The sequence below is a fragment of the Acipenser ruthenus genome, chromosome 23 (genome assembly GCF_902713425.1).
Source record: "Acipenser ruthenus chromosome 23, fAciRut3.2 maternal haplotype, whole genome shotgun sequence".
Lineage (NCBI taxonomy): Eukaryota > Metazoa > Chordata > Actinopteri > Acipenseriformes > Acipenseridae > Acipenser > Acipenser ruthenus.
In genome coordinates this window covers 1481535-1497591 of record NC_081211.1, presented here as the reverse complement: position 1 = coordinate 1497591, position 16057 = coordinate 1481535, and the positions used below count along the sequence as shown (strand labels likewise).

Genomic DNA, 16057 nt, shown 5'->3' with positions numbered 1-16057 from the left:
AGATTCTGTACCTCTGAAGGCCCTGTAGTAATATGTATTGTATTGTGTTGTAATGCGCAGGATCAGATCACCCTTTGCTAAGGCGTGCTTCCAATACGTTTTTTATTCACTCCTATTTTTGCAGCTTTGCAGTCTACTCATCTTAAAGGTGTAATTGACTCATTGAGTCCATTGGGATTTGTAATTACACTCTAACGGAGCTCTAATTGAGCAAGGGGAAATACTGAGCCAATCAAGCAAGATAACAGCGTTTGCAGGCCCTGGATTTAATTTCTGTCTCCTCCACTTATTAAGTGTAATTTAAGGATCTGATGAAGTCACTGAAGCATTTCAGATCCGTATAAGAGAGCCTGTATAAGGGGTATCTGTTTCGGCAATCATAGATCAACGGTGTCCTAATCTGCTTAACGTGTAGAAGAAGAAGAAAAAAAAAACACTACAGCAGCAACAAAAAGACAGCAGCTCTGCGAGGCTTTCAGCTCATCGCCTTTCATCAGCACTGATTTCTGAACCAAACTTTTAATAATGCATTCAGGGGAGAAGAAAGCGTTGCAGTACATCCAAAGTGGAAGCTGCAGCACTCCCACTCAATAATGCACGAAGAGGCGTTTGTAGGTTAATGTATGGAGGGAGCTGCAGGCAGGCTGGCAGCTCGCCGTCCCCAGGGGCTCTCAGTGATCATTACTACCAGAGACACCTGACTGTCTCCAGATGAAAGGCAGAGCTGGAGCTGAAGAGTGAAGGCAGGGGAGGACTGGGGGGGGCAGGGAAAGAGAGGAGATAGGAGGAATGGGACTAGGAAGGGAGAGATGGATGGAGAGAGAGAGGAGGAATTGGACTAGGAGGAGAGATGGAAGAGGAGTGAGAATAGAAGGAGAGAGAGATAAGAGAGAGAGAGAGAGAGAGAGAGAGAGAGAGAGAGAGAGAGAGAGAGAGAGAGAGGAAGAATGGGGCCACGTAGAAACCACAGTTTGACATGCCAATGCTATCGCAATGACGTGAACCAAATACACACTGCTGCCAATCCCATGGAGTGCCCTGTTATGTGATGTCATATCATACCTGTTTGCGCAGTGCAATGTTAGTTCCAAATCCATTGTGCTCCCACTCTTATACAAGCTTGCCATAGTAAAAGCATGGAGAAGCATTGTAAAGCACAGAGAGGTATGGCAAAGCATATTAAAAAAACATGGCATACCATAGTAAGCATGGAAAAAAAGCATGGAGGGAAAACTGCTAAATCATTTTAAATATGCCTGAACTCATCGCAATCAGTAATAAATGTGGCTGTGTTGCATGCTTCAGCTCAGTGTTAAATAAAGAAGATCACCCCACCTAATATCCGAATCCTCCTACACATTCCCCAATCTCTTATCTGTTTATCGGTTCGAGCTAATACCATAAGATTACTGCCCTTTGCATGCTGCAGCCAGTAACACAGATTCAGATCTTATCTGATCTCAGAAGCTATGCAGAGCTTTACTTAGCTAACAAGTTCAGCCTGACACTGAAGGTGCTAATGGGTTTACTGGAAGGAATACGGAGTCTCTCTGCATTTCATCCGGAATTACATTTGAATTCCTGTCCACTCATCGTGATAAAACATTGCCAAGCTGTACTTACAGAAATACCATTAAGTGTTTTCAGTGTCTTAACACTAGCTGGGGGTGGGGTTCAGATCACCCAGTGAAATAAGTGTACGAATCAAAATTGATTTTAACAGACCCTGAGAAGGACTTAACGAAACGTTTGTCATTGAATTTGTTCTTTTACAATTTTAAAAAGGACCACTGTTTGGTTTAGCCGGATTATAGTTAGGGGTGAAATATGAACTTGTATAACCCAGAGGAAACGCATTCTTTTTCAGGGCGACGCATTTTGAATTACTCCTGAAACTTAACGCAATATGGTAAGAAGAGTATTTTCCATGCGAATGGTCTTCACTAACTTAAACAAGAACGGGGCCTCCAGCACACAATGCTGGTGTCAGGTCATTTTTTTGTAAGCAGGTTTAACAGAGCGATTGCCAGAGGAATGTGTTAGCAGAAGGCTGGGGGGGTATTCATTACTGCAAAGCAACTGAAGAAGCTGAACCATTAACACTCCAATAAGTAAGAATCACCCTCCTGGACTGTGTGCCACTTACACTCACAATGCCCCGCTACACCAGGCTATTGTGTTGTTCAGTTTGAGGTTAAAGGATTCTATTGTATTGTTCAGTTCAGGCTTGACTGAAGTGGTTCCCATTGTCACCTTTTGTCCAGGCAGCATATGCTGATGAGATGGAAGAGAAACAGTTACAATGGCCCCTAATTTCATTGATTTATTTTTTTTATATTGAATCAACTTTGACAAATGAAAATGTTGACAGCTCCCAAGTTTATGAATGGCAGCAGTAGCAGTCATCTTTCGCTTTTTTTCTTTAAGCGTTCTTGTTTTTTTGTACTTGTTTATAGAGAAGTTAAGTTACCACTAGGATCCTGCTATATCCTCAGTGTATTACTCTGAAGACGCCTAAGCAGAACCCTTAGCAGAGCCACAGAATCAGCAGCAATGACATCACAATGCATTTGGAACACTTACTGCACTGTGATTCTGATACAGCTGCACACACTGTTATAGACAGAAAGCATTCCCCTGATTTACAGAGCAATGTGTCTGCAAGTGATGTTGTACCCACACCACTACAATGTACCTGGTTCTCTATGCTTTTACAACAGCAGACTTTTATGTGGGTTCTGAAGTGTGTTCAGGTGTTACCATGCCAACTTGACAAAGCCAAATCGGAGATAACAAAGTCAGGATTTTTTTTTCTTTTCTTTGTGTTACATTTACACACATCTGTTGATATCTTGAGCAACTGGCTTGTAATTGTGGGCAGACTGAGAGGGGCAGGGGACAGGCACTGCTGGAATCCAGAGCTCTCAGGGAATCCCTTTCAGGAACAGGGAGTCCCCAAAGATGTCATTCAAAAGAGATCTGTGCCCAGGGACCATGCAAATGACACCTCCTAAAGAGAGCATTAGCCCCATTGTACCGGGATGCCTGTGCTTTGCAGGGTCGTGCCTCACTGCTTTCCCCTGGACACCCAGAGAAAGACCTGCTTACTCTCTCTGCACGGTTCCTTCTGATTACCCCAATAAATAAAATACACGAAAACATTCAGCTGCATGGAAAGAGACTGTTGCAGCTCCCATTCAGCTATACTTTATAATGCATGTGGGTACATGTGGTACTCTATTGTAAAGGTGAAGGAAGGACAGCTTTTCTTGTTTTGAAATCAACACTTTAATGAATAGGTACACTATTTTATGGGCTAGTATTGGGACGCAAGGTCACTGCTCAGCTCAGCAGGGTTCCACAGTTCATTACAATGTCCGTCAATGTCTGTCCTCATCATGATGTCCTTCTGGACAGATGTCTCGCTTCTCCAAGCTGTTTTTCTTGTCTTCTAATCCCACTGATCAATACATTGTGTTTGAGAAACTGCAAGAGAAGCAGAGGCTAAAACCCCCGACGCTTCTTTTTCTTATAATCTCCAATCTGCTCTACGGCTCAAAGACACAGACACTGACAGAGAAACCAATATTTCATCACAAGTTCACAATTTTAATTGTCTTCTTCAATGTACAGAGGCTCCACAACAACTACAAAAAGATTACAATAAACAATGAAAAGTTAGCAAGACATTAAAATATAAAAAAGTCATCGAGCCAAATAAAAAAAATAACAGCTGTGTGGTCCAGTGGTTAAAGAAAAGGACTTGTAACTAGGAGGTCCCCGGTTCAAATCCCACCTCAGCCACCGACTCATTGTGTGACCCTGAGCAAGTCACTTCACCTCCTTGTGCTCCATCTTTCGGGTGAGACGTAATTGTAAGTGACTCTGCAGCTGATGCATAGTTCACACACCCTAGTCTCTGTAAGTCGCCTTGGATAAAGGCGTCTGCTAAATAAACAAATAATAATAATAATATGAACACAATATGAATTGAAAGCCATGACCAGGAAGTTGCATGAATACTTTCTGGTGCCACTGTAAGATCCTAATGCATCTTTTAATTTGCATGCTCTTCAATACAGCTGTTGCTTTAGCTGTTACAATAAAGTAACTGTGTTTGCTGCGTGTCTCTTGGTCTGGATCACTTGAGGCTTTCGGGGACCGCATGGTTGTCAATGTTGAGATTGATCAGATACCCCCTTTCCCCCATTCTACCAAACCCAGCGCTCATTTATCAATCCAGCAGACAGCCCAATCCTCATCACTCACCGGCACCTTCTGTCTTCTGGAAATTGCATTTTGATTTTTTTTTCAAATGCTCATTAATGCATTTTTTGAAAAGTGCTGACGCCAAACGCTGCTTACAAGAGGAATACTGCTCACTTAAGGCTTGGGTCTCTCGTATGTACCAACTAGGATCTGACATTTTCTTTGCATGGATTGGGAGTTTGTTATAGCTCGGGAATGCAAATTGCAGGATTGTCTCACATACCTAAAAAACACATTGCTCTACACACATATAGATTACATAGAGGATACACCGTGAATGATCTATACTCTATAGAGCTATCATAGATCCCCTTTTGATGTTATATGTATTTTACCAGTGCAACCCAAAATGAAATCACACTCAGGCTCTGTAGAGCTGCTGTGGATAGCTTGATGGTCGAGCAGTTCCCAATCTCTTACCAATGTTCTGTATTTGTGACAGTGGTTCTAAATGGACTCCGTATCGGAAACAGATGATTCCTGGTGCAGTGGGCACGCTGGGAGGGATCTGAAATAGACAGGGGTTGAAGGGGTTAATGGGTTTATCAAGCCATCAAGCAGGGGTCACCCTTCCATCTCCGGGCCACGCGCCTCAGGGTTTGTGCAGGGTGACCGGTCAGCAGCCTGGAGCAGAGTGATCTCAACGGGAAGCAGGCAGAGGAAGCAAGTCAGCCTCCCACAGAGGAATCGGCAGCCCTGAGCAGTTTGAAGACAGGCTTCAATTGCAGGGCAAACACGGCCCAGGAATGTACTGAACCGTGTTCCGTTAACTGCAGTGCGTCATGCATCAAAATTAATTCTTTCTAACATTAGACATTATAAACAAACTCGATTGTGGCAAATGTTTGGTCAGTTAGTCTGGATATGGAGCTGTATGCCCAAATCTCAAATTCAGTTTTACTTTGTAATATCTCAAAGCCAAAATGGGTTTATGAGGTGAACGAGCCCAGGCTAACTGTTCTCCAATCCAGGTCTCTAGCCAAGACTGACAATTTGTCTTGAGCAGGATTTGAATTTAATGGATTCCTTTATTAGGCCACACATGCAATTAAGTTAAAATAGTAAGAGAAAAGGAACACATAGCTACAAACGGTAAAATGCAGGAGACTTTAGAAGTGGTTTAAGATGCCTAATTAAAGCACAAAGTGGTCTATCACTGATAACTGACCGGAAATTGAAATTCTCACCCCCCTGAGGTTTTCATGCAGGTAGGTATATAAAGGATAGAAATCTTGAGGTGTTGTAATACATGTGCACAATATTGTACATCATCTTGTCATGGAAATACAGCTCTATACTGGGCTAGTCTAGTATAGAGAGATACAGGTGACACTAGCAGTGGTGCCGCATCATACCGCACAGCTGTCACTATTGTTCTGCCTGTTTATAAATAGAATATCGCTTTTTTTCATTGAACTGTTTCAGAAAAGTACATTTAAAACTTGATCTGTTTTTAGTTAGGAAGGAGATGAGGACAAGTTCCTCCGATTATTTTCCTGAAATAGCTTTATCAGAAATCATAATTCTCCTGTCTGCTTTTCACCGCCCCTCGGTCAATCCCAGAAGACTCAACTTCCTGTTCTGGTGTGCTCTTCCTGGTCCTTCCCTGAATTGTGCCCCCCTCTCTAGCCACCCCTGGTGGAAAACATCCAAGCAGCATTGGTGGTGACTTGTATTATTCTTAAAACAATCCCTCCACCCTGGTCAGGATGTTTCTAGCTATTAATAGTCCTCATTTCTTACCACTGTGCTGTTTTACCCTCTCGCCTGATCATTGATAAGTTGCCTTATTAAATAAATTCACCTACAGCACAGTGTTAGGGAACAATGTGCTCATAAGAGTTAGTCATTACTCTTAGTCACTACAATTCTGTATAAGCAACAACAAAAAATCAGCTCTTGACAGATACCCCTATCACTTTCCTTCACCATAGAAACGGAAGCTGGCCTCTGTGGTCGCGCGCGGTCTGTGAGTGGGAGAGTGCTGGCAGTCTTCTGACTCGAGAAAACGTTTTTCATGTCAAGTGCTATTAGTCCTCTGGGAAACCGAGAGAGAGAGAGAGAGAGAGAGAGAGAGAGAGAGAGAGAGAGAGAGAGAGAGAGAGAGAGAGAGAGAGAGAGAGAGAGAGAGAGAAGGATTTCTGGGAAATGTCTATTAAAATGTTTGAATATTACATTTCTTCCCAGCTGTTTAACATGCTGTTTATTGTGCATTGTATAACGCTGTATTGCTGTTTCAGTCACAGATGCAGCTGTGTGTCACCCAGTTTTGTGTTTTAGGCACCAAGGTAGCTGTGGCTAGCTGGCTTAATTGTAGCTTCTTGACTAAGGGAGTGGGACCTGAAGCCCAGACTTTGCAAAATGATCAAAATCAGAGCTGGGACAAAATATTGTCATGTGCAAACAAACACTGCTTAAAATGTACTACGTGGTAAACACGTCCCTTTAGTATAAGTTCATACTAAAGAATTCATGAATCTAAATAGTATCGTGCAGCGATAACCAATGCAGAAATGATATCTGAAATACATGTGTGTTTCTTTCCTTTCTTCAATTGGTCATTCGATGGGGTTTCGACCAGGTTTATTGTACAGTGTGACTGTATTCGAGCTCATTCAAAACTAAATAATATTCAGCTGTTCTTTTAAATTCTTAAAGAAACCATGTCTCTGTTTTGCCATTGGTTAAATAAATACATTTTGACCTGCTGATCGCTCTTGTCCTTACTCTTTTTATATGCTTCACAGGTGGTAAACTCCAGTTTCAGTAGGCAGGACGCAGTCAGCTGCTTGGACAACTGTCTCCAGCCCTCAGGAAGCCTGTGTGTCTGCTGACTGAAACACGAACCCCGCTTACAGGGGCAGCTGCTAAAACAGCCCGGCACTAATTGATTCAGAAACATGTAAAACAGGGCTGGATCAGTGACCCTACTGAAGACAAGGAATCAGGACCCACATGAACTGTATTCGTTACTTGCTGACAGATATACCCAGCTGTTTAAGTCTTTCTTGTGAAAACCGTATGTATTTCAAAAGCAAGGGGCATCAAATGTCATTTTAATTGCTTTTAAAAAGGAGTGTTTGCTATTATTCTGAGGTCCTGTTTTCTGCTGTTCCAGAATTTGGGTTATTGAAGATTTTCTTTCAATCTGCTTTCACTTGTTTTTGAGATGAAAGGTCGCATTTTGAATGGAATGAGGGAGGCTGTTCAGTCCCAGCATTTAGTGTTCTTCAGGCAAGCTCAAGGCCAGGTAAAGGTCGATATAGAGAAAACAATGATAATAACTCAGTATGCATGTACGCGCTTGACTCAAGAGCTTGCTCTTTAGCTGAATGGTAAGATGCTTGTCTTTGAACCGTGATCCCTTCCCTCCATTCAGTTCAATGGGCTGAGATGCCAAGGCGTTACACACTGCGGGCACTGAGTTCAAGAAGAGGCTACCACACTGTATCTGTTGGCATCAGTGTGTGGATTATCCCTGGCCTGCAGATTTGATTTACTGTCTTGCTGTGCCAGCGCTGACATCCTCCATTCAGACATAGGCAGAAGGTGTTGGCATGCAGCCCTTGCAAACTCAGTGGCAGCACTGTTAGTGCCAGGGAAGACGAGAGAGGCTGGCAGTGCCAAGGAGGTGCTGCTACCTGCAGTGTTACTGCAATCAAGCCACAGTGCTGCACTTCATTATAACTGCCATGCATTTCACCCTGATCCTTACACATGCATTTACAAAGGACTCAACTACAGCTATGGCCAAAGGTTTTGCATCACCCTGTAAATTAACTAACTTTGCTTCATAAAGTCGAATGAAACCTGCTGAATAATGATACGTTAACATATTGAATTACATACTGCTTCAAAGTCACATTTAAATGATATATCATATAGTTTCCAGGTGGCTCCTGAGTGGGGCAGCAGTACAAAAGAGAGATCCATAGCTGGTCATCTCTGGGTTAATGCCTAGCCCTCCAGAGCTGGTTACATCAGCACTACAATCTCATTAGCAGAGCAGACAGCAGCTAGACTGATCATCTCCTAATCCTATTGCATTTGGAGTTGAATCTGTTTAAAATGGACAGATAGCGCCTCTATTACACTTACAGTGTGATGCAGCTAAGAGAGACCAGCGTGCATGTACAGCATCCGTGTTTCTCACCCCCCTTCTCTCAATGTCAAAGGGCTGCTTCTCACACACTGCCGCTGTGATAAAGCCGTCTAAAAAGCCTCTGGATCACACAGTGTGGCGGATTTCTTGCATCTTTTTACTTTGATCAAATGGTATGAATCAGATTAATTCGATGTAACAGATGGAAATTAACAGATGGAATATGATCGTTTGATAATTATGGTTTAGTTTTATTTATATAAAATATAGTATACGATGCTGTAAGATACTGTACTGACTGTACTAGCGCCTTATACAATAATATTCTATATGCACTGGGACTGGACGCAAACACTGCCTGATGACACTGATTCGTTTGTTATGGAAATGGAAACACAGACATGCTTTGTGATATATACAGTATATACAAGCTGCATCTCCCCGTTACAGGATTAAGAGGATCTGTTTTTCAGATTTTGTATTAGTTACCTTTAAGGTGCAGAGAGGAATCGCGGATACATTCACAGCCGGGTTTGTTCAGACAAGCAGACAGTATTCAGAAGGTATTGTCAGTTAACAACAGTGTCATTTTCATCCAGCAGGTGGAGCCATAATGTCATGGTCATATTTCAAACACGAGAAATTGAAATCAAGTTTCGTTAAAATAAGACAGTAAGCAAAATAGTTTTAGTTTACTATTGACAAAACGCTGGCAACAACTGTCCGAGCAGGACCGTTTATATTGGAAACCAAACTGAGATAAATAGGACTGTAGACGTTCCATCATTGCATTGACTTTACACAGCACATCCACCAGAGGGGGTCGGATTGCACTGAAGCGTGTATGTCAGCAATGCCATTTCTATCCGGCAGGTGAAGCAAGGGTATCAGTTGTTTCATTGGATGACAGCATAAATGAATACAAGAGGTTTGCGTGTAAAGATTATACCTGTCTATTGTCTATAATGAGTAATTCTTCATGCATTATTATTATTATTATTATTATTATTATTATTATTATTATTATTATTATTATCAAATAACCAATTTGACTGATTTTCATCCATAATTTGTCCCACAATACGACACACCAATTTATACTCCAATAATCTTTCACTTTTAGGGCTAAGAATTGGAAAATAAATAACGTTATGATTTCCATTTGTTTATTTATTTATTGGATTGGATTTTATATGAACCAGGAAAACCACAATAGAAATCTCTCTCTCTCTCTCTCTCTCTCTCTCTCTCTCTCTCTCTCTCTCTCTCTCTCTCTCTCTCTCTCTATATATATATATATATATATATATAGATATAACTGTCCAGTAGCACAGACCCAGGTCGTGCAACGCTAACCAGGGAAGCAGTCCAGAGATCAGGGATGTGGGAGTGATCCAGCAAGTCTCTATCAGTCAGGTGTTGTATCAAAGTTCATCCCTGCTGTCCCACACTATGCAAAGTCCACTCTGTTTCTGTCTCTTCTCCTTCCTAATTCAATTTCATTTATTACTGTCTGCTCACCTGATGCCTTGCCCCAGGGTTAGCAGCTGCACACTGTGCCACATTTATTCATCTCTATAGACACACCACCTTGGACTTATGAAATATCTACCAGGTGAAAGAAGCAATCTAATCCAATTGCAGACTGGTAATAACCATCAGCAATCTAGAACTCTTTATAACTTAAAAGCAAGTGAATGTGTAGACTTTAAGCTAAAACCATGCATGGGCGTATTATTATACCATAGTAATATATTATAGAATTATTGAATTTTGGGAGGCACATTATAGAAAAGGTCACCCAAGTAATTTGCACTGAAATATGAGTCCACCCTTGAAATGTGAGAAAAGGGGACAATGCTAGGGGGGGTTGCAAATGGGGGGAGGGGCAGGGGGGAGGTATTACTGGTACTAATTTGTAAAAATATACAACCTTCAAAAATATCAAGTCATGCATATTATAGTTTGATTTTAGTTTTGAACTTTTCTTAAAGATATGTAATTGATTTTGATCTCAATCTGGGATCTAAACTGGGGGTCACGAGATCTAAGCTGGGGATCTTAACGCTAATCTTTTTCCTGCCGCTATGGGGCCACAAAATACTAAACACTGAGTAATAAGCAAAGGCATTTCCTGCAAACTTTCCCTTACCCTGTATATCATAACAGATATCTGACAGGGGACAAGAATAGCAGACAGAGATACTGTATCTATCAATGGGTCAGCGGGTTTGTTCACATAAACACAGCTATCTCTCCCTGCCCTGAAAGCCTATAGAGTCAATGAGCCACCTTTAGTATTAATTAAATAACCTCTATCTGCATTGATTGAGAGCTACATTACATGCTATAGATAAGACTGCAGAATGTAGGTCTGTTGTGGGACAGGCAAAGAGATGACTTCAAATTATCCGAGCAGAAGACAAGCAGAGAGAAGGTTATCTGGAAAACATCAACAGAACAGCCAAAGGTTGTGTTTAGATTGGACTTCCGATGGGAGGATCCGAGCTTAAAGTGCCAATCGAGAGCCACGTCTCCCTAAACATTTGGTTCTAAAAACTGTTTTTTATATGAGCACATGTATTCCTAAGCACGTGGGGAAGATGCCAAATCTGTAGTCCTTTAAAAAAAAAAAAAAAAATCATGCTCGTTTTTTTTTTTCATTGTGTTTTATGGTTCTGCTTCTCTGCCATATATAACCTCCTGCTGCTGCAGGTATGGTAGTGGCGAGAGCGTGCCCAGGGTGGCAGAGTGGCAAGAAGGTTCAAGGCGGATGGAAGCTTGTTTGCCTATGGGTCAAAACTTTTTTTCAGGAATGCAGGTGAACTGGATAGCAAAGAATAAATGAAAGGTGAGGTCGTGGCCGAACAATCTTATTTCTGTATAAATACTGTGGGGTGCTGCTGCAGCTTTAAGAACTATACACTTAAGCCACTGTCTCTGTGACGCAGGCCAGACTTTCCATGTAATACGATGGGTCTATTTTGGACCTGTCAGCTGACGGACTGCCAGTGGCGCTGGAACAATGTATCCCACTGGATTTGTTCCCACTGGACAGAACATTACCAGCGTTAAAGACAAGCCACATGAATTCACTGGAGCTCGTGAGAGGTGGGGCACACACAGCATTGGCTAAAGCCAGGCATTGTTCAGAGTGGACTTTCCCAACCACCCCCACCAACCCCTTGGCCTCTCCAGCTACAGGCTGGTAAACATCATTGTGATGCTTGGGGCTGGTCCATTTCAAAGCAGGGCAATTTAAACAGCAATTCGCCATGTACGTTTTATATGCCGTTATCAAAAGTGGGAAGCAGAAAGACATTTGTCAGGCAGGGGAGATGGTGTATGTTTTTGATCCTTTGTTGCATTGTGTTTGGTATACTGGTCCAGAATCAAGCAAGTCATCCAAGTCATTTCAAATTCATGGAACCATCTATACTGTATCAAACCATGTCTTATTAAACTCATAGTAAAACCAGAAATGGATCAAACTGCTATGTGATGGGAGTCTTGTTTCCATCCCTGTAACATGCATCGTGCAAACGGATTAATCAGCAGTTACACTGATATGTTCAGATATGAAAACGATAGCACTATCGTACTATTCTACCAATGGCAGCTCTATTGAAATGTCTCCAGTGTGGTACCATGGTAGAACGCCACTGCAGTGTTAACCTTTTTAGATTTGATCATACTAACAAAAAAACACATGGATAAAGCCCTTATAAAAGCTTCCCACAATAACAGCACAGCAAAGTGTAATAAAGCACAGTGAAAGCACAGCAAATCATAGTGAAGCATTGTAAAGCACAGAATTATAGTAAAGCATATTAAAAAAACATGGTAAACTATGGTAAATGCACAGTATAACCAAGGAAAAAGCCTGGTAAAAGGGCAACAATATCGTACAAATATACCATTGTAAAAAGTTTCTAAGAGAGACACTAGTCTGAACATGCTGAATGTAAGCAGGGTGAAGCTAGTTTGTTTGTTCCCCTGTCTCAGTCGAGCTGACAGGTCAGACACAGTAACCCTGTGCCACATGAACAGTGGCGCCTGGACTTTGAAACTGTGAGGTGCGCAATGACTTCCACTTCCAAGGGAGCTAACGTTTTCTGTAAAACTGGATGATTTTAGTGGGTTGCAAATCTGAATATTTTTTTCCCCTATCAAAAATGTAGATTTTAAGGGCCCTATTCACGAAACATTAGGGACTGATTTACTGGTAAGTCAAATTTGTAGTTCTTGAAACCTGTTATCAACTGTTTCCGAGAAGGTTTATAAGTTTACTCTAGCTTATCAAAGTACCGTTTAACTATTTATAAAACAGTTTTCAAAAACAGTCCTTAATAAAGTTCCTTAAAACAGTCCCTAAAGATCGATGAATAGCACCCATATTCCTTTAAGGAAAAGCCCGCTTAGCAATTACAAAACTGGGCTCAGGAATCCGTGCCGCAGACGTGTCACTCAGAACAGCTGTTCACCAGACACCTGAAATGCAGGTGCCCCTGTAAAGCACTGGTTCATGGATATACCAGCTGGGCTGAAGTGTAGAAAGAGGTCCGGGTAGCTTACTAAGAGAGCATTAGCTAGTCTCTTCACTATCCTGGCATGGTGCAAGGCTGCTGGGGGCAGGGGTGCAATCATTTTTTGAAATGCTGTCATTTGGATGAGATATCACTGTACAGAAAAGTACTTTTCTGCATAGTTTGTATTTCATTTCTTTGTGAGTTTAACCAGCATATCCTACTGACATCTGCATCTCATTCAGAGGCACAACATTCATTTTTGTTTTGGGCGAATTTTAACTTGAGATGTAAATCATGCTACACAATGCCTGGCCTGCTTGTAAAACTTGTATCTTCCTAGTGATTCAGGAGATTGACAGCATGCCTGACCCAAACCACAAGCAAAAGATTCTCACGACAAACGGAGTAACCCTCAGCCTTGCAAATACAGAGCTCCATGTTCAGAGAAATGCATTTTATGACTCTCCCCCAGGCTTTTTCATTGGAATTATTCCATTCACACAGGTTTTAATTTGCAGTTGTCAGGTTCACACAGTATTAAAACCAATGGGAAAAACTGATATCCAGATAATTGTCCTGGGTCACATGCTGTAATGAATTTGCATGATAACATTGACATCAAGGTTTTGTGTGAAGTGCGCATGAAATCCTTGAATGGTACAGCATGCAATCCAATAAACTACAAAATGATATTGCAAAAGACTACCGGAAGCCATACTAGTAGCACAGTATTTCATGACAGAATTTGTGTCAGTGTGTGGAAAACTACAAAGCGGTATGTAATTCAATATGTTAACGTAACATTATTCAGCAGGTTTCATTCGACTTTATGAAGCAACATGTGTTAATTCTATAGGGTGATGCAAAACCTTTGGCTCATAGCTGTACTTCCGATTCTTGCATGGCTTGACCTTAGCATAATCCTTGTGTTGTTTTTAGCATCGAATAGCCCTGTAGCAGTACAGGACATGTGCTGCCGTGTCTGGAGCACTGTGCAACCATCCTTCCAAATGCATCGTGTTGCCATCGCTGGTGGTGTTGAGGTCCTCTGATAGCTCTAATAGGGTATCAGCAGGTTAATACATGTATTGCTTTATTATGCTTCACTGGAAGCCTATTCACCCCAATGGCGATAATGTTTCTGATCTTCTTCAAATGCAATCAATTTGGCAGTAATTGTGTTCAAAGCAAATGCAATCTTTAGCTCGGGAGATGAGTTAATCAGGTTATGCAGTCATTCTTTCCTGAATATTGACACCTGTTTTTATTATTTTAATAACTGCCATTTGTTTCTGTGGGGAGGGATGCGTTGCAACATGAATCTGGGGGCAGGTTGGTACAATGAAATTAGCACAGGATTCTGCAGCTTGTGCAATCTCCACCACTGTCAGTTGCAGGGTCAATTCTTTTTTTAAATACATTTAGTGTGCCTGATTATTTGAATATTTAAGCCAGATTTTCTTCCCAATTTGAAATGTCCAATTATTTTCCACCTCACCATAGAAATTCCCCACAGCTCGGGATAACTGAAGGTTCCAACAGGCTGTCCTTCTGAGAAATAGGGAAGTACCTCAATCACACTCCTGTCACTGGGAATTGGAGCGGACAAACAGGTTTATAATCTATGCACGATATATACTTGATCAAAGAGTATATTTGAATTTGCTTGGCTGTGATATACAGGCGTAAATCGCAAGTGTTTTAACAGCTAGAACTAAGTTTTGTTTGTAAGTGTATTTCATTTGTTTTGAACCAACAAAACAGAAAGATCTGCCAAGACTGATCCAATTGGTAGACTGCCCCCCTCCCTTCCACTCCTCCCAATACGGGCACAGCAGCGGGCCAGGTGCCAGCGCACTGATCTAACCTTACGGGAACTAGGCAAGATGCCCCCATATAACCCCTGTGAGATCGAATTTGGATTTTAATAGGGCCCTGCGAAATTCACTGGGAGAATTAAAACAACAGGACTACCCTGCAATTCAGTCCTAAACCTGCGGTCCGTGTAGCCACTCCAGCTAAACTTATCTAAAGAATAATTAAGGAATCAACACATTAAATTCTGGATAATTAGAAAATTACGAGGGACAATTATGGCCATTCTAGAAAGATCCTATGCAGTATCCACAGGGACATGCATCCCCAGCAATTGCAATATTTAGCCACTAGATTGGCACTATCAGCCAAAAAAGTACAGCATCTGTCTTATTTCTATTACTGTTCTAATCAAACTTACCAGCAGTGAGCTGTGTTGTATACTGCAATGGTTCCACCACTGACAGACAGGTTCAAATACCCAGTTACCACTACCTTACCTCATTGTGACATGCTCCTAATGTTCTCTCCCTCTAACGTCTCTCCAGGTCATGCCCCAGTGCCCCACTGCCTCCAACACAGAGCTCATTGTCAGCTCCAGCGTGGCACTAATCTCTTGGACAGCCACACACTTGCAAAGCTGCGTGCCAGTACGGAACATGCCAGCCAAGTCACTGGAAAAATCATCTTTACTACAGCGCTCACACAAATGGTTTAAGCTCATACTAATAATATAGAGGTCCTGAACTAAAGAAAACGAGAAACATTCGCCATAGCGCTGTGTGATGGGGTGAAAACTCCCTCGCTTGGAAGTAGAAGCTGAATTGTTTGATTAATTGCCAGTTTTGCCTGGCCCTCCTGAATTTATGCCTGGCCCTTCGTGCTGCAGATAGTTCTGTTTTGGACTCATAGAAGAGGCTGGCTACCTGCGTGATCCTCTGCTCTGCTACAGAGAGTTATTGTTGTTAGAAAGCCTGTTCGGCAGCTTTTGTTTTTGTGTAGTTAAAAGTATTTTGTGTTTTTTTTTTAAATTTAATTTAATAAAACTGCCCAAACCTGCCCTTGAACCAAACTTTCTGACTCCTGCTCTAGTGTTTGAGCACTGGCTACCGTTCTGCCTTCGTCCAGCGTGGTCACACCCTCACACCCTGTCAACAGAACGAGCTGCCAGGATACCCCTGATTCTAGAGGTGTTTATGCTGCATGTGGCCGCTGCTAACGTATTACCTTCTCAAATTCCAGCAGGAAAGCTGGAGTGGAAATTTGCAGTAAAGACCACTCTCATTCCAGGCCCTCACTTCAGTTTGGAAACAGCAGCAGCTTGTGCAGTCTGGGATATAAA

The 16057-nt window shown here is 41.9% G+C and overlaps 1 long non-coding RNA gene across 1 annotated transcript; it reads right to left on the bottom strand.

The window, feature by feature from the left end:
• Positions 1–3596: 3596 nt before the first annotated feature.
• Positions 3597–8937, bottom strand: LOC131699692 (uncharacterized). Its single transcript, XR_009308268.1, has 2 exons — positions 8861–8937; positions 3597–4777 (listed from the first exon to the last, which is right to left on the bottom strand). It is a non-coding gene; the product is annotated as an uncharacterized LOC131699692 (long non-coding RNA).
• Between the last annotated feature and the right edge of the window lie 7120 nt (positions 8938–16057).